This window comes from Somniosus microcephalus, chromosome 1 (assembly GCF_052327205.1).
Source record: "Somniosus microcephalus isolate GS21.2 chromosome 1, FLI_Smic_1.0, whole genome shotgun sequence".
In the NCBI taxonomy this organism is placed as follows: Eukaryota; Metazoa; Chordata; class Chondrichthyes; order Squaliformes; family Somniosidae; genus Somniosus; species Somniosus microcephalus.
In genome coordinates, this window is record NC_140987.1 from 337,289,404 (window position 1) to 337,309,168 (window position 19,765).

Below are 19,765 nucleotides of genomic sequence, written 5' to 3' on the forward strand. Positions count from 1 at the left end.
TACCACTCAGGATCCACAAATCAAGGTCCCCCGGCACACTGACTGTTCTCTTCTTGACGAGAATGCTGGCAACAGTGAGTCGCCATGTGCTAGCCATCCCTTCACCGTCAAATCATATACCCGAGACAGTGTCGGGTCATTTCGGGTCTCCTTTTCTATACGAGTGTTAGTTAGCGGTAGGTATTTAACTATAGTCGAATGAAATATTTCAACAGGATCCACTGCTGGTGCTTCATCCGCAGTAGGCAGTGGCAGGCGTGATAGCCCATCAGCATTTCCATGCTGTTTCGTGCCCTTATATTCAATCTCATAGTGGTGCGCCCCTAGAAAGAGTGACCATCTTTGTAGTCGTTGCGCAGTCATCACCGGAACGCCCTTCTTCGGATTAAAAATGGAGACAAGGGGCTGGTGGTCAGTCAGCAGGGTGAACTTCTGCCCGTGCAGATAGTGATTGAACTTTTTCACTCCCCACACTAGGCTGAGGGCCTCCCTGTCAATCTGGGCGTAGTTACGCTCGGCTAAGGTTAGTGATCGTAACGCAAAGGCTATTGGCCTCTCTGAGCCATCTGAGAATTTGTGCGACAGCACCGCTCCAATGCCGTAGGTTGACGCATCACACGCCAACCGAATTGGTAGTGCTGGGTTGAAATGGGCCAATACCTCTTTCGATGTGATTAGTGTTTTGCTCTTCTGGAAAGCTCGTTTACATTCGTCACTCCATTACCATGGTACCCCAGTTTGCAGTAGGGTGTTCAGTGGGTGTAGTATTGTAGACAAATTTGGCAAGAACTTATGGTAGTAGTTTACCAGCCCGAGGAACGACCTCAGTTGTGACACGTTTTCCGGTGCTGGAGCCTTGACTACTGCCTCAATCTTTTCTGGGGACTTATGTAACCCCTCTTTATCGATAACGTGGCCACAATACGAGATCTGTTTTTTAAAAAACTCGCATTTGTGGCGGTTAGCTCGGAGCCCATATTCCTTCAGTCTAGTGAGCACCTGCTCCAGGTTGGCGAGGTGATCACTGTCATTTTCGCCCGTGACCAGGATGTCGTCCAAATAACACTGGGTCCCTGGGATCTCTTGCAGGACTTGTTCCATTGCCGTTTGCCAAGTAACCGGAGCTGATGCTACCCCGAATACCAGCCGGTTGTATTGGTAGAGACCTTTATGGGTTTTGATTGTAAGGTATTTTTTTGATGCTTCTTCTACCTCCATTTACAGATACGCCTGGGCCAGATCAATCTTAGTGAAGCATTTACCTCCAGATAGCGAGGCGAAAATATCTTCAATCCGCGGAAGTGGGTATTGTACGGTGTGAAGGACTGGGTTCACTGTTACCTTAAAGTCCCCACGGATGCGAACCTTCCTTGGTTCCCCAGGCGTGCTGCTCAACGACTTTTTCATCACAGGGATGATGGGCGTAGCCCACTCGCACCAGTCTACCTTGGACAGTACTCCTGAACGTTCCAAACTCTCCAGCTCTGCTTCGACGGCTGGGCGGATCGCATAAGGTACCGGTCTGGCCTTAAAAAATTTTGGGCTTGCGTTTTCTTCATTTTAATTGTTGCTGTCATGCCTTTTAGTGTTCCGAGTCCTTGCTGGAACACTTCTTGGGCATTGGTTAGGATCTTTGACAGTCTCCCAGGTGTGACGTCGTCATCCTTTTTGGCAGCCACAGTCAGTGCTTGTATGGAATGCCAATCTAGCTGTATTTTCCGGATCAATTCACGTCCCAGTAATGGTGGTCCTCCATCTTGCAATACATACAGGTTTAGTTTTGGTGTTTCCTTACCGTTATATATAACGGTCACCCTTATTTTTCTTTTGGGGTAGACTTTTTGCCCCGTGTACGTCTTCAAAATAATGTTTGTGTCTCTCATGTGTATGTGTGAGAATAGCCGCTCGTAGTCCCGTCGGTTTATGACTGTTAGGGCTGATCCTGTGTCCAATTCCATTTTTACCTGGACTCCTGCTATCTTGAGAGTGACCCAAATGGTTCGGTGATCCTCCGTTTTGATCACATTATGTAGTTTCAGACAACTCAGCTCCCTGCTTTCGGAGTCGGTATCACTGTTTTGTTCGTCTGAACTATTCTCCATCACCTTATGTACCTTCTTGTACTTTACTTTTGGAGATTTCTTATTGCTGGTTTTCTTTCCCGACCTGCAGACTCGTGCTATGTGTCCTACTTTTCCACACTGTCTGCACACTTTGTCTTTGAACCAGCAATCATTGTGGTCATGTGTTGTTCTGTCACAGCAACAGTACTTCTCTGTTCTGTATGACATTTTGTTTGTGCCATATTCTTGCGGTCTCTGTTGTATCTCTGCAGCGCCCCGTGCTGCTGCTTCATATGATACCGCAATGCTGAAAGCCTTGTCCAGCATAAGGTCCTTTTCAGATAAAAGCCGTTTCTGGGTTCCTTCACTTTGAAGCCCACACACAAACTTGTCCCTTAAGGTGTCTGCCAGTCCCATTCCAAACTGGCAGTGTTTCGATAGTTTGCGCAGTTCTGTTAAATATTCAGCATTGCTTTCATCCTTATGCTGGTTCCGTTTGTGAAACTTGAATCTTTCTGTTATCAGCAGCGGTGTGGGGTTTAAATGTTCCTGTAGTATCGTCACTATGTCTCCAAAACTCTTTTCCACTGGCTTCGCTGGGGTTACTAGATTTCGTAATAAGCCATACGTCTTTGCACCCATTAAGTTTAACAATACCAGCGCTTTCTTGTCATCTGGCACCTCATTTGCCTTGCAGTATACCTCTATTTGTTCGACATATGTAGTCCAATCTTTGACTTCATTGTCAAATGCGGTGATACTGCCACTCTTTGGCATTTTGGGCGTGGTGTACAATGGCTTAAAATGGCGTCTCCCGCACATTCCTTCCTCCCCCGCTGCTGCCAACGAGTTTTCTGCGGGCCTTCATACGCTGCTGCCAACGGCGCTCTTGGCGGTCCTCGTGGCAATGGCGGCACCTCGAGGTTTCTGCGTGTCTTTCTCTCTCTCCTCGATGCTGCTCGGCCCCTGAACACCAGCTGTGTCCTGTGCGCTCTGCCCTCTCTCTCTCTCCCCCGTCGACGCTGCTCGGCCCTTTGCTGTGCCGTTCGTTCGGGCTCTAGCCCGCCGCTGTCTGGGAAGGGTCTGCGCACTACCTGTTGCCAGCCCGTTTCGCTGGACCATCGCGACTGGAAAGCCAAGCCTGGCTCTCAACAGCCTCCCCCGCAATTCTCGAGTCTCTGCTGCTCTGATGGATGACTGGGCGGTTGCCCTTGGTCGACGCCCGTGTCTCTGGCCTTGACCTTCAATCTTCTGATCTCCAGGAACGAATCCCTGGGAGGTGATGCAGAGTTGCAGGTAGGATCGAATTTTTCTCGTCGCCAATGTTGTGTCCGTCAGTAATAAGACACAAGACTGCAGGAGAACGGTACAACAGGTGTTTACTCAACATGGCTCACTCTGGAACTGAACTGTACAGATTACTCAGTGCTATATACAGGTGTGGTTGTAAGAATTCGCAATAATTTACAGTTATGAAGATTCATTTTATTGATTAAAGTATCTCTGGGCAATGTGCTTTTTAAATTTCCAGGGATAAAATGGCTTTCACACCACATGGCCGAATGACAAAAGAGGTTTGGAATGCAGCTTTCTGTGTCTGGAAGTAAGGTTCAATGAAGACATAGGACATTGCTTTGTTTACAAAGCAACTGAATGCTATTAGCATTTGTTTAGATACACCTGAAACTGCAGAAGAGACTTTTGCACCTTGAATGGGAATCGTTCAAGATTTGAAATGGGTTTCTAATCACCCAGTTCTGGACAATGGAGCAGAAGTATCTCCCCTTTGTTTCAGCAAAGGGAGCTCTGAAAATCACATTAACTCAATCTAACCACTTTGAGTTAGCCTATCACAGCTTTGGGGTTAATTTTGCACACAGCCCTTGCAAGGCAGAACGGCAGGGGGGCTCACCAGGTATAAAGATAGATGCTGAAGCCAGCTCTTTCTCTTGACTTCCTGGGACGATAAGGTGAGCTCTCTCTCTCTCTCTCTCTCTCTCTCTCTCTCTTCGCTGGACCATGTGAGCAGAGATTTTCTGACTCTCAACAAGGCAACCTAGCAGGAGTTAAGGGGGGATGGTGATTTAAGGGAATTGCTAAGATTGTTTAAATAACATTGTAGCCATTGTACCCCTCGTTTTTGCCGTGTGTACCCCCTTGATATATATAGTTTTACAATTTTACTGTGTTCGTGTGGGATAGTTTGATATTGTGATTGTAGTTTCTTTTAGTTAATAAAGCTTGATAATTTTCTCTCATCCAAACCACGTGTTCCGTTTTAATATCATTAATTATAAGTTCCTCCACTCAGAACTAAAGGAGGGGTAGCGATTCGAAACCGCTGTTTGTAAATTGGTTTAGAGTGCAGCAGCAAAAAGACTGCTGGCCAGGTAGATTACCTTAAACCAGTTTAAAAGAAATCCCGTAATCCTTACAATGGCGAGCCAGGTAGGAGTGGAGGCAGTTTTTGATTTAATAAGTGGTCTGGATCTGGTGAAAGCATCAGCTCTTGTTTCTCTTGTTTTCAGTATGTGGGTAGCCCTGCGAATGTTAGCAGCAGCATGTAGGCTCACCTATCGGGGTATAGGTGGCTGGGTTAGCAAGGGTGTGATGGGAGAGCAGGAGGAGTTTAAAGAGGCCAGAGCTAGTGGTATGAGGGTGCGGGAAGAGAATGCACGCCTCACACTAGAGGTCACGAAATGCCAGGCATTTATAGAGCGCCTTGTGCAGGAAGTCACAGAGGCGAGAGACAGTGAGATGAGACTGCGGGAAGAGAATGCCAGGTTTGGTGAAGCAGATCATGGCCCCTGTAGGGCAGAGATAGAAAGTCTTAACGTGGCTTTAAAGGCAGCAAGGGGAATGATTTGCATGATCAGCCCGAAGGCAGGTCAGCTGGATTTTACTGGCAGCCCAAATCAAACCGCCCCACAGGCAACACCCAGGGAAAGGCTGGCTAGGGAATTAGAGATCCCAAGTCAGCAGCCCACAGCTCCGGGTTTTGAGGAGCTCTGGCAGCAAGGAGGGGTGGACAATGGGGTGGTAGGAGAACACCAGCAGGTCCCGCTAGGCAGGCGGGGACCAGGACCAGTGTACCCCCTCCGACAATGGAGGTACGGTCAGCCCGTGAATAATAATGACCCAGGGGCTGTTCAGAATACCTATCTGGTCCCTTATGATACCCCACAGCTCAGGGGTATGGTGAAACATATTCCCATGCTCTCTGAAAAGGGAGACCCCTCACTGCACTTCCAACAAGTAGACCAGGCAGCCGGTGTTAACGGCTGTGATGATGAAGAGAAAGCCAGAATGTTGCTTTTCTCTGTGGATAGTAAGCTCTATCAGACCCTTTCGGCTGAGGCCAAGAGAGGAGAGAAGGGTTTTGAGGACCTGAAGGAGGAAATACTGGAAGCCATGGGTGCGAACGAGGGCAATCCGTTCGATCGCGTAGGGAGAACCCTGCAGCAGGAAGGGGAGACTCCACAGGCATTTGCAGACAGGCTGTGGCCAGTCTACAACCGTGCATGTACAGGGGGACAAGATAGGGCACAGCTGAACCAGCAGCAGCAGACCCAATGGCTTCGTTGCCTGGTGTACAATTGCCTGCCCCAGATAAGAGCAAAGGCCAACGCATGGTTTGACCCCCGAGACCCCCTAGTAACCGAAGAGACTGTAATCCGGCAGCTCATGGTGACATTTAGGAATGGGAGGAATGGTGAGAGCCCCCAGCAGAAGGGTAAAGTCCACGAGGTTGAACCTGGGGCTCAGTATAAGAAAGAGTGGCACCAGGAGGGGCACAGTCCCTCCCAGGCTCGGTTAAATTGCTATGGGTGTGGGAAAGACGGTCACTGGAGAAAAGACTGTAAGAATTCCTGGAAGAATAGCAAGGGAAAGAATCCCCCAGCCCCAGCCCAAAGAGTAGAGACAGGAATCTCCCCCGCCTCAGTCGAGTCGCTACTGGAAGCAATGCGGTCTCTCCTGACCAACCAGGGAAAGGTAGCAGCCATCAATGGTGCTGCAACCCCCTCGCCCACCTCTGCCTCCCCACAATGACTGGCCGGTATGCTGGTCAAAGAGAGTGCACGTGCAGGCACTTTCTGGGACCCATATGGGTCCGGGCCAGTGGCAGTGATTACAGGCAGGGATGGGGCACAGAGAAATTCAGAAAAATTGTACAAGGCAAGTTCAAGTTTACCGCCTGTAAAGACAGGCACTGTGGCCTATTTAAAGGAGCCAGCTTCCCAGCCCGCTTCTAGAGGGGTCCCCCCCATGATGTGGGACCCTGCGGGGGCAGGGATAGCAATCCCTCTTGCAGGAGACATAGGGAGGGAGCTGACACCAGGTTTTAAACATGGGGAGGAAAATTTCCAGCCACCAGCAGCGGGTGGTGAGAGTATACCTGGCCCCAGCACAGGTGTGGGCAGGAAAGAGCAGACAAACCCAGAGAGAGATTTGCACCGGCAGGCTGCCAGGTACATTATACAGTGCGGGCTATTTGGACATAGGGGAGCAGGTTCCCAGCCAGCTGGGGCTGTGACCCAAGCTCAGGGTCCGCCAGCCAAAGTTTCCCCCGTAGAGACACCCCTCAGAAGGTCTCAGCGGGTGCCCCAGCCTAAGAAAGCATGGTCACCCACTTTACAGTGGAGTAGGGTGGTCTCCCGAGCCAGGGAAAAGCCAGAGAACAGAGGCCCCCACTCAACAGCCATAAGCTGCGAGGGACCAGAGACAGGAGGCAGTCCAGCTTCGCTGCAGTCAGCAGCAATCTGCGACAGTGCCAGAGATTAGACTGGCCGTCCGGAGACGGGCGGCATTTGTATTATAGCTATGTGTGTGTATATAGCGTGCTTTTAAGGTAATTTTAAGTTTTGTTGATTTAACTAGTTTTAAGTTAAAGTGCAAAGAGTTTAAATTTACATGTGCGCCAAATGTTTGTATTTTGGTCCGAGGTCGAGGGACCCGACCATGTCTCCACCTAAGGCAGCAGGTCAGTGAGACCTGGCTGCATGTCCCTTTTAAGTTTTTGCAGGAGATGGGAAAATGAAGCAGCCATGTTCGCCCAGCCCGAGCTGGACATCGAATGAATATACGGAATGTTGGGGATCACCTCGCCACTGGACGAATCCAGGAGGCCCCGCAGCGATCTTCGGGAAAAACCGGACAGAGTCTGGAGGAACTTGCCTACTCCTCCTACGGGGAGGAGATGGCCCCAGCTGGGTGGGGCATGGCCCCCAACCCAGCACTATCCTGACCGAAGTTCACGTGCGGGAGACCTCGCTGTTGAGGAGTCACGATGGGGAAGCGCGGGCGCCTGGTCATAGGGGCGCGTTCCCCGGGGGTGGGTGGTGATGGCCCGGGAATGATTGTATAGAGGAGGGGGAGACCCAAGAGTCGCGTGGGTGCGGTCGGGGGAGGGAGGAACTCACCCGGGGGCCCACGGGCAAGAGGATAAGTGTGGCTGGGAAGGATGAGTGGGTGGCCGGATCAGTGTGGGGCCAGAGAGTGCCGCCACACAGGCACCCATCATTTTCTGCAGCCAGTCGAGGGTAGACGGGAGGGGGAGGGACTGGGAGTCATGAGATCCCATACTCCCCGGTCTCGGTCTGTGGAAGGTAATTTTAAACGTGAGGGGTACCCCGCCTCCACAAAAGGACAAGGGAACGGCTCAGGGCTGTCGGAGCAGGCTGGTCGCTAAATCCATTCTGCCTGTTTTAAAGTTTAAGCCGATCATAGGGGGGTGGAAGGTACTTTTACTGCCCGAGTGGGAGGAGCAATACCCACTCGAATTTCGCGACCCATCATCGGCCCGTGATGATCGGGGTTCATAAGCATGTTGTTTAATGATTTTTTTGTATTTTGTTTTGCAGCCCCAAGTTGAGCAGAGGCGTGAGGTCCTCTCCGCGCTTGGGACCAGTTTGTGACAACTCCAAGTTGAGCAGAGGCGTAGGACCCTCTCCGTGCTTGCGATAAATTTTTGAGCACATTGTGTAACTAAGATTGCAACATTTTGTAATAACTTATGATGTAAAAAAAAAGGGTGATTGTAAATTTGGTTTACACTGTATAATTTTACAAGCGTGTAGGGGTATGAGACCCCTTAGTGAAAACTGAAGTATCTGTAAGATGCCTACCGTACCATGGTTTTTTCTTGAATTTAAGGGGAATAGACGGGACGGGGATCAGTGGCAGATAGCTATTAGGTAAATACAGGGGATGGTTGTTTGTGGGGGGTCAGAAATTATTGCTCATTTCTTCAAGAGGATACTACAAGCAAGCTGGAAGTATCCAAGGGCGGACTGTAAGATTCGCAATAATTTACAGTTATGAAGATTCATTTTTTTGATTAAAGTATCCCTGGGCAATGTGCTTTTTAAATTTCCAGGGATAAAATGGCTGTCACACCACATGGCCGAATGACAAAAGAGGTTTGGAATGTAGCTTTCTGTGTCTGGAAGTAAGGTTCAATGAAGACATAGGACATTGCTTTGTTTACAAAGCAACTGAATGCTATTAGCATTTGTTTAGATACACCTGAAACTGCAGAAGAGACTTTTGCACCTTGAATGGGAATCGTTCAAGATTTGAAATGGGTTTCTAATCACCCAGTACTGGACAATGGAGCAGATGTATCTCCCCTTTGTTTCAGCAAAGGGAGCTCTGAAAATCACATTAACTCAATCTAACCACTTTGAGTTAGCCTATCACAGCTTTGGGGTTAATTTTGCACACAGCCCTTGCAAGGCAGAACGGCAGGGGGGCTCACCAGGTATAAAGATAGATGCTGAAGCCAGCTCTTTCTCTTGACTTCCTGGGACGATAAGGTGAGCTCTCTCTCTCTCTCTCTCTCTCTCTCTCTCTTCGCTGGACCATGTGAGCAGAGATTTTCTGACTCTCAACAAGGCAACCTAGCAGGAGTTAAGGGGGGATGGTGATTTAAGGGAATTGCTAAGATTGTTTAAATAACATTGTAGCCATTGTACCCCTCGTTTTTGCCGTGTGTACCCCCTTGATATATATAGTTTTACAATTTTACTGTGTTCGTGTGGGATAGTTTGATATTGTGATTGTAGTTTCTTTTAGTTAATAAAGCTTGATAATTTTCTCTCATCCAAACCACGTGTTCCATTTTAATATCATTAATTATAAGTTCCTCCACTCAGAACTAAAGGAGGGGTAGCGATTCGAAACCGCTGTTTGTAAATTGGTTTAGAGTGCAGCAGCAAAAAGACTGCTGGCCAGGTAGATTACCTTAAACCAGTTTAAAAGAAACCCCGTAATCCTTACAATGGTCACTGCCGGTACTGCAGTATACATGAGCTGTAAAAAGTAGTTCTCCCCTTAAATGTATATACATTCTATATATACATTACAGAAGCGGAAAGAAGGAAGGAGGCAACCAATACTGCCTCTTTCTGGCTGTGATATCCGGGATCGAATCATCCTGCTGCAGTACGAGTGACCACAACTTCAATTCCCCATTCAACAGTAGTCCCACACCTTATGTTCTCCCTGTTACTGACCATCACGGCGTCCTCTTGGCCACAATGCTGAAATAAAATCCACCACAAAGCAAACATTCCAATCAAACTTTAACCATTTATCCATCCAATATTACTTCAAAAAGACAACTAATCACCATTATGCATTCCCTCAGTGATTTTCTTATGTGTGCCTTTACCTATTCTAGAGCTCCAATGTAGTGCTACCCCAGTGGCTACAGCATGGCTGGTGGAGGGCTGCTGACTTTCAGTGGGGGAGGCTACAGATGGCCTTGCAGTACAGCCTCGAACAGCTCTAGTCCAAGTAGGACCGGCTTCGGATTTTACTACAAAAGCAAAATACTGAAAATGCTGGAAATCTGAAATAAAAGCAGAAAATGCTGGAAACACTTAGCAGGCCAGGCAGTATCTATGGAGAGAGAAACAGAGTTAACATTTCAGTTTGATGACCCTTCATCAGAACTGGAAAAAGCTGGAGATCGAACAGGTGTTTAAGCAAGTGCAGGGGCAGGGAAAGCAGGGAGAGAAGGAAAGAACAAAAGGGAAGGTCTGTGATAGGATGGAAGGCAAGGGAGATAAAGAGACATTAAGAGATGGTGCAAGGCAAACGCAGATGGTAATGCGACAAGTTAAGAAACAAAAGATGACTCTAGATGGAAGGCAGAAGAGATTAAGAGACATTAAGAGACAATAAGAGGAGGTGCAAGGCAAAACGAGATGGTAATGGGACGGGTAAAGAAACAAAAGATGGATCTAGATGAAGTGTAAATGGCGCTGGCAGAATGAAAGACAGCTGCCATGTGGGAGAGAGAAAAAAAATGAATGGAAAAAAAAGAATAGGGGCAGAGGTTATTGTAATGTATGTAATGTATATATACCTTAAGGGAGAGAACTACTTTTTACAGCTCCTGTATACTGTAGTACCGGCAGTGACCACACCTGTATATAAACCCTGAGTAGTGATCTGTATAGTTAGTTCTAGAGTAACCCTCATTCAGTAAACACCTGTTGAATCGTTCCCTGCAGTCTTGTTCTCTAATTATTGAAGGACACAACATCAAGATACACGGACATAACAGTTATGGTCTGAAATTCTTGAACTTTATGTTGAGTTCAGAAGGCTGTAAAGTGCCTAATCGAAAGATGAGGTGCTGTTCCTCAAGCTTACGTTGAGCTTCATTGGAACAGTGTAAGAGGTCGAGGACGGTGAGATCTGAGAGGGAGTGGAGCGGAGAATTAAAGTGACAGCTGACTGGAAGCTTGGGGACACCCTTTCGGACTGAACGGAGGTGTTCTGCAAAGCGGTCACCCAATCTGCGTTTGTTCTCCCCAATGTAGAGGAGACCACATCGTGAGCAGCGAATGCAGTATACTAAATTGCAAGAAGTACAAGTAAATTGCTGTTTCACCTGGAAAACGTGTTTGGGGCCCAGGACAGTGGGAAGGGTGGAGGTATTCTCTCAATTTCTCCATCTCCGCCGCATCTGCTCTTACGATGCCTCCTTCCATACCAGTGCTTCCGATATGTCTTCCTTTTTCCTCAACCGAGGATTCCCCTCGACAGTGGTTGACACAGCCCTTGACCATGTCCGTTCTATTTCAAGCACTTCTGCTCTCACCCCTTCCCCTCCCTCCTGGTTCCCCTTGTCCTCAGCTTTCACCCCACTAGTCTCCCCATTCAATGGATCATCTTACACCATTTCCGCCACCTCCAGCGTGATCCCACCACCAAACACATCTTCCCCTCACCTCCCCTTTCAGCATTCCGAAGGGACCGCTCCCTCCGCGACACCCTGGTCCACTCCTCTATCACCCCCAACACTCCTTTCCCTTTGCCCGGCACCTTCCCATGCAAGCGCAGGAGATGCAATACATGCTCTTATACTTCCCCCCTTCCCACTCTCCAGGGCCCCAAACACCCCTTCCAGGTGAAACAGCAATTTACTTATACTTCTTGCAATTTAGTATACTGTATTCGCTGCTCACAATGTGGTAACGACAGGATGAGGTCATGAGTCCAAATTCCCATCATTATCGGCCCATTGCCCTCTGTCTAACAAACAGCCGTATTGTGGCAGAGACCACATAGGGACAATAACACAATGTTGTTATATATACCTAAACACAATTCACTTTGTATCGCAATGTTGTGATATGTACATGCTGGGTTGGGTTATTGGTGCCTTTAAGAGCGTCGGTAACGTGATGACATCATGACGTCAGTTGTGTGATGACGTCATAGCCCCTGCATGGGGCTGAGCCTTCAGACCTCGTGGAGATTGATTAAAGTAAGACACGTTTTGTTTTTGCTTAAAGAAAAGTCTCAGCCTGTTGATTTCTGTCGACTCGAACATTGGTGACCCCGCTGCTCTTTTGGACGATTCCAAAGACCTCATCTGAAATGGCGACGAATGCCGTTTCCGTCAAATTACCCGAGTTTTGGGAACAACAGGCTGCTGCTTGGTTTGCCCAGGCCGAGGCTCAATTTGTAATCCGGGACATCACCGCGGACGAAACGAGGTACTACTACGTCATCTCTGCTCTTGGCAGCTCCACCGCGGCCAGAGTCGTGAACCTGCTCGAAAACCCCCCGGAGCTCAACAAATAAGAAACGCTGAAGGCGCACCTCTTATGAACTTTCGGACTCACCGAAGCCGAACGCGCACGCCGGCTTCTCTCTCTACCCAGGCTTGGCGACTCCAAGCCCTCAGAGCTGATGGACCATATGCTGGCCCTCTTGGGTACACACACACCGTGCATCCTCTTCAAGGAACTGTTTCTCCAACAGCTGCCAGGTCAGGTACGGTTGGCGTTAGCCAACTCTTCCACTACCGATTTCCGTGACCTGGCCAAGGAAGAAGACAAATTTTTCTCCGCCGGGCAACAGTACTGCGCGGCCATGCGGAGCCCCGTCCCCACTGATACAGACCAAAGTTGGCAACCCTCAAGCCTCTGCTTCTACCATGCGCAGTTCGGCCCCAAAGCCAGGAAGTGCCGGCCCCCGTGCAGTTTTCCCTCGTCGAAGCAAACTAAAGACCACTTGTCGGCTGCTATGGCTGTCGGCCGTTCAGGCAGTTTGCTGTTTATTACAGACACCGACTCCGGACGTCATTTCCTTTGCGACACGGGTGCCCAGGTGAGCGTCCTGCCCGCGTCAACCATAGACATTCAAGGGGGGAACCACGGCCCCGTCCTCGAAGCCACCAACGGCAGTTCCATCCACACCTTCAGGAAACGGAACGTGGCGCTTTGTTTTGGCGGGCAACGGTTCACCTGGAATTTTGTCACAGCAAAAGTGTCCACCCCGCTTCTCGGCGCTGACTTCCTCTGCGCCAATGGCCTTTTGGTGGACGTCAAGAACTGACGTCTCGTCAACGCGGAAACCTTCAGCTCACTCCCATGTTCCCTCAGCGGGTCCAGCACTACGCAGTTGTCCAGCGCACTCTCGGCCTCCGACGAGTTTTCCCGCCTCCTCCCCCAGTTCCCGGACCTTACGAAACCCACATTCTCATCCGCCGCCACCAAACACGGGGTAGAACACCACATTTCGACCCCTGGTCCGCCCGTCTATGCCCGCGCTCGGCGCCTCGACCCAGGGAAGCTCACATCGCCAAACCCGAGTTCAGCACCATGGAGCGCCTCGGCATCATCCGCCGGTTGAACAGTCCGTGGGCTTCGCACCTCCAAATCGCCCCGAAACCAGGCGGCAGGTGGCGCCCGTGCGGAGACTATCGGCGCCTCAACGACGTGACGACCCCCGACCGCTATCCGATTCCACACATCCAGGACTTTTCCACCCGCCTGGCCGGGAAAGTGGTATTCTCGAAAGTGGACCTCGTCCGGGGTTACCACCAGGTCCCCATCCAGCTGCAGGACGTCCCGAAAACCGCAGTGATCACCCCATTCAGGCTATTCGAATTTCTCCGCATGCCATTCGGCCTCAAAATCGCCGCACAGGCTTTTCAACAACGCCTAATGGACACCGTGTTACGGGACCTGACGTTCCTATTCGTATACCTGGATGACATCCTCATTGCCAGCGCCTCCAGGACGGAACATGTGTCCCACCTCCGGACTCTTTTCGAACGACTCAGCCAACACGGTCTAATCGTCAACCCGGCCAAGTGTCAGTTCGGGCTGTCCTCAATCGACTTTCTCGGGCACCGCATCACGAAGGACGGGGTGGTGCCACTCCCATCAAAAGTTGAGGCTGTGATGGACTTCCACGACCCCTCACCGTTAAGGCCCTGCAGGAGTTTTTGGGCATGGTGAACTTTTACCATCGTTTCGTCCCCCGAGCAGCCCAGCTTATGCGGCCCCTTTACGAGGCCCTCAAAGGCAAGCCCGACAAACTCGCCGTCAACTGGTCTGATGAGATGGCCAATTCTTTCACAGTCACGAAAAGGGCCCTGGCTAACGCGACCATGCTGGCACATCCGTTGCCCGATGCGCCGATCGCTCTGACCAGCGACGCCTCGGACTATGCGGTTGGCGCCATCCACGAACAGTGGGTCAATGGCGCCTGGCAGCCACTCACCTTCTTCAGCCGGCAGCTCCGCTCCAATGAGCGGAAGTACAGCACCTTTGATCGCGAGCTTCTCGGCCTCTACCTCGCCGTCCGACACTTCCGTTTCCTGCTGGAGGCCCGCCCGTTCGCGGCGTTCGTGGACCACAAGCCGTTGACCATCGCCATGGCCAAAGCCTCCGAGCCGTGGTCAGCCCGTCAGCAACACCAGTTGGCCTTCATCTCGGAGTTTACAACAGACATCCAGCATGTGGTTGGGAAAGACAACCCCGTCGCCAACTGTCTCTCCCGAGCCGTCACCAGCACCGTACACCTCGGCATCGACTACACCCGCATGGCGGCCGACCAGGCCTCCGGCCCGGACGTCCAGGCCTACAGGATGGTGGTCACGGGCCTTCAACTAGCAGACGTCGCGTTCGATGCTGCCGGCAACACACTCCTGTGCGACGTCTCCATTGGGCAGCCACGTCCCGTCGTGCCCGAAGGGTGGAGACGGCAAGTATTCGACGCCGTCCATAATCTTTCCCACCCGGGCAGGAAGCCATCACAGAAGCTGGTGGTGGCCAAGTTCGTCTGGCACTGGCTCAGGAAAGACGTTCGCGACTGGGCCAGCACCTGCGTGGTATGCCAATGCTCGAAAGTACATCGCCATACTAAGGCCCCGTTGGCGCCTTTTGCGGTGCCCGAGAGGCGGTTCGACCATGTTAACGTGGACCTGGTGGGGCCCCTGCCGCCCTCCCGCGGGTTCACCCACCTCCTCACAATGGTCGACAGAACCACCCGATGGCCGGAAGCCGTCCCGCTGTCTTCAACGACGACCGCCGACGTGGCTCGGGCTTTCATCAGCTCTTGGGTCGCCTGGTTCGGCGCCCCATCTGACATTTCCTCCGACCGGGGGTCCCAGTTCACGTCAGAGCTCTGGAACGCTGTCGCCCGAGGCCTCGGGTTGAGACTCCACCGCATCACAGCTTACCACCCTCAGGCTAATGGGCTGTGCGAATGGTTTTATCGCTCCATGAAGGCCACGCTCCGAGCCAGCCTCCGGGACGACGGCTGGATCGACAGACTCCCGTGGGTCATGCTGGGACTCAGGACCGCTCCCAAGGAGGACCTCCAATCCTCGTCCGCCGAGCTCGTCTATGGACAGCCGCTGCGGGTTCCCGGGGATTTCGTCCCCAATGCAACGGAACCTTGGTCCGCAGCCCATCAGCGGTCCGACCTTCTGGACAATGCCAAGGTTTTCACTCTGGTGCCCACGTCGCAGCACGGCCTCCCGCAGTCCCACGTTCCGCTCGACCTTCGTGTGGCGGAGTACGTTTTCATCTGCCACGACGCCCACCGGGGACCTCTTCAGCCACCCTACGATGGACCATTCCGCGTCCTGGAAACCGGGGACAAGACCTTCATCGTGGATGTCGGTGGTAAGCCGGACTGCATTTCCGTGGACCGTCTTAAGCCGGCCCACCTGGATCTGGACCGACCCGTTGAGTTGGCACAGCCCCCGAGACGGGGCCGACCTCCGGTTTCCACACCCTCAATCCACCACCGAGTGCCAGAAGTCCCTCCGACGAATCCCCCGGTCCCCACCCCGGAATTGAGGAGCCGTTCCAACCATGTGATCTGGCCCCCCCAACGACTGACATTGCCAGTACTAGTGAATTCTGGGGGGACGTATGTGGCGGAGACCACATAGGGACAATAACACAATGTATAGCCAATGCTGTTATATGTACCTAAACACAATTCACTTTGTATAGCAATGTTGTGATATGTACATGCTGGATTGGGTTATTGGTGCAGGGTCCCTTTAAGAGCGTCGGTAACGTGATGACGTGATGACGTCGGTTGCGTGATGACGTCATTGCCCCTGCACGGGGCTGAGCCTTCAGACCTCGTGGAGATTGATTAAAGTTAGACACGTTTTGTTTTTGCTGTAAGAAAAGTCTCAGCCTATTGATTTCTGTTGACTCCAACAGTATCATTAATACTTTAAAAGACATTCAAAGTAATAAATCATCAGTTCTCCACACCTGCCAAGAGTCATTCATTTTGCAGTTCAAGTTTATTTGATATATCTCACTCTTCACTAGAAGCACATTTATTTGAAGGTGTTTGTGATCAGTGTCAGTCTTTCTCAAAATATAAATCTCACTCCCAGATATTCTCCGAGCTTGTCGAATTTACTCTGGAAGGGACTGGTGGAATAATCTCTTTATTCATTCCCTGTTGTCTAGCTAATCGTGGAGCTGCTCTTTAACTGCAGTGGTTCAGGTACTGGACCAGGAACCTACAGTTCACCAGTTCAAATCCCATCAAGACAAATTGTGGAATTTAATTCAATAAATCTGGGAACCTGTGGGCTGGAACTAAAAATGACAATAGCAGGTAATGGAGTGTTGTAAAAACGCAATTGGTTCACTAATGTCCTCAGCTGAAAAGGTCACTGCTACCCCTACCTGGTCTGACCTACACATGACTCCAGTCCCACACCATGTGGTTATCTCTTACTGCCCTCAGAACAACTAGAGATAGGCAATAAATATCACCTTGTCATATCACCCACATCCCAAGAAAAAAGATTTTATAAATAGTCAACAGTTTAAAGTTGTGAGATTCAATTCATCATTCCTTATATCAGCAATGCTCAATGCTGTATTATTTACCTAGTGCAATAAAGGGTTCCCTGGTTCATTGAACTTAATATTATGTATAAATCAATGCACTCTTCCCTTTATTTCTGCCGATCTCTCCCCAGTATTTTGGATTTGACTACAATACCTCCTCCATGACTATAAGCCAGGTAAGGGAATCGCCAGACATTGCCCAGACCCACAGCATAACCAATATTGAGAGCAAGTAGTCAGTCTTCGAGGACCAGTTGCCTTGCTCCACATTCTCATCACTTTCACTCACATGTTTATTGGTGGCAGCCTGGGGGAAAGACAGGAAATGGGCGACTCAGAAGTTAGACTTTGTCAGACTAGAACTCAAGCAAAAAGTACAGTTTTCACCAACTACAGAAACACTGTGTTGTTCTCCATTTAGCAGCAATCGGTTGGTAGTTTGGAAACACCCTGAACCCCACAGAGAGCCTCTGCAATTCACAACAACCAAAACCCCCAAATCATCAGCACATCTCAGGGTTTTACATGAGTTTTCTGTCATGTTTTGATAAAGTACTCACTGTTAGATCCGTGATTCTTTAAACAGGATGTTTCCCCAAGAACTACACGAAGGCTGTAACTTAACAATCAACAGGTGTTTACTAGAGTAGAGCAGTCTCAAGACTGAAGTACAGAAGCCTGCTCCGGCTTTATATACAGGTGTCGTCACTGCCGGTACTACAGTATACAGGAGCAGTAAAACAGTTCTCTCTTAAAGGTACATACACAACAATTCCTCCCCTTTTAGATTAACAGTGCCATAACATTCATTTAACAATTAACATTTTTAACATGCAACATTAACTGAAAATAGTCAATTTATAAATTCAGTCTTTGGGGCGGCTTCCTGATCCTTTCTGGATAGCGCCTTCCCTGAGGTTCTTGTTCTTGGTGCGGAGGCGATTCTGGCCCCCTTTCGTCGGTTAGTTCATTAGTTTCCACTGCTACTGTTTCTGAGGTAGATGCTACCGGTATGTCGGGTTCATCCCCAGGTACGCGAGACATGGGGTTGACTCGTTTCTGTGACGCTAAGATCTGGTCGACGTGGCATCTCACAATGTTCTCCCCGACATCCACTGTGTACATTAATGGCCCCTGCTGTGTGCATATCGTTCCGGGTTGCCATTTCTCTGTTCAGTAGTCATGGGCCAAGACTGGTTGTCCTACATTGAAGCTCCTTGTCGACTTCTCATTGATGTGCTGGAATTGTTTATCCTCAACATTTCTTCGCACATTTGGTCTGAGCAAATCCAGACGAGATCTCAACCTTCGGGTAAAGAACATCATGGCCGGGGTCTGGTTGGTAACTGCATGTGTTGCATTTCTGTAGGCTAACAGGAAATTGTCCACCTTATGCTGTAATGGAATTTCATCATCGCACATGGCCTTTATCGCCTTTTTAAAGGTTTGTACGAACCTCTCAGCCAATCCATTTGTGGCTGGATGATACGGGGCGGATGTGTAATGCCTTACCCCATTCCTTCTCATAAATTTCCGAAACTCTTCGGATACAAACTGTGGTCCATTATCAGAGCAAATCTGCTCTGGCAAGCCGTTCCTGGCCAATATGGTCCATAGGACAGCAATCGTTTTCTCTGTTGTGGTTGAGGACATTTTTATCACATCAGGCCATTTCGAGTGCGCATCCACTGCTATTAAGAACATTGAGTCCATGAATAGACCAGCAAAATCAATATGCACCCGTTGCCATGGAGAGGAGGGCCACTCCCATGGGTGTAGAGGGGCATGTGGTGGTGCATTTTGGACCTTCTGGCATCCTGAGCAGCTCTTGGTTAGGTCCTCGATTTGTTGATCAATCCCCGGCCACCACACATAAGCCCTAGCAAGGCTTTGCATTTTTACCCCTCCCAGATGACCTACGTGAAGCTCATTGAGCACTCTCTCCCTTAACTTGAGTGGAATTACCACTCGGGATCCACACATCACTGTCCCCTGGCATACTGACAGCTGTTCTCTTCTGGATGAGAATGCTGGCAACAGTGAGTCGCCATGTGTTGGCCATCCCCTCACCGTCAAATCATGTACCCGAGACAGTGTCGGATCATTGCGGGTCTCCTTCTCTATATCCGCGTTAGTTACTGGCAATCGTTCAATTTTTGACGAATAAAATATCTCGATAAGGCCCACTGCTGGTGCTTCCTCCACAGTCGGCAGTGGCAAGCGTGATAGCCCATCAGCGTTTCCATGCTGTTTCGTGCCTTTATATTCTATTTCATATAGGTTCGCCCCTAGTAAAAGGGACCATCTTTGTAACTGTTGTGTAGTCATCACCGGAACGCCCTTCTTTGGATTAAAGATGGAGACAAGTGGTTGGTGGTCAGTCAGCAAGGTGAACTTCTGCCCATGCAGATAGTGGTTGAATTTTTTTACTCCCCATACTAGGTTGAGGGCCTCCCTGTCGATCTGGGCGTAGTTGCCCTCGGCTGAGGTTAGTGACCGAGACGCAAAGGCTACTGGCCTCTCCAACCCGTCTGGGAATTTGTGCGACAGCACCGCTCCAATACCATAGGGTGATGCATCACATGCCAACTGAATTGGTCGTGCTGGGTTGAAATGGGCCAACACCTCTTTTGATGTGATCAATTCTTTGCACTTCTGGAAAGCTCGTTTACATTCGTCATTCCACTTCCATAGTACCCCCGTTTGCAGTAGGGTGTTCAGCGGGTGTACTACTGTGGGCAAATTTGGTAAGAACTTATGGAAGTAGTTTACCAGCCTGAGGAACGACCTCAGTTGTGACACATTTTCCGGTGCTGGAGCCTTGACTACTGCCTCAATCTTTTCAGGAGACTTATGTAACCCTTCTTCATCAATAATGTGGCCACAATACAAGATCTGCTTGTGGAAAAACTCGCACTTGTGGCGATTAGCTCATAGCCCATATTCCTTTAATCTAGTGAGCACATTCTCCAGGTTGGCGAGGTGATCACTTTCATTTTCGCCCGTGACCAGGATGTCGTCCAAATAACACTGGGTCCCTGGCATCCCTTGCAGGACTTG

General features: G+C 49.9%; 1 pseudogene; it reads right to left on the reverse strand.

The window, feature by feature from the left end:
• Positions 1-19,765, reverse strand: part of LOC147124922 (sodium- and chloride-dependent neutral and basic amino acid transporter B(0+)-like) — a 643,543-nt pseudogene that overhangs the window by 621,146 nt on the left and 2,632 nt on the right.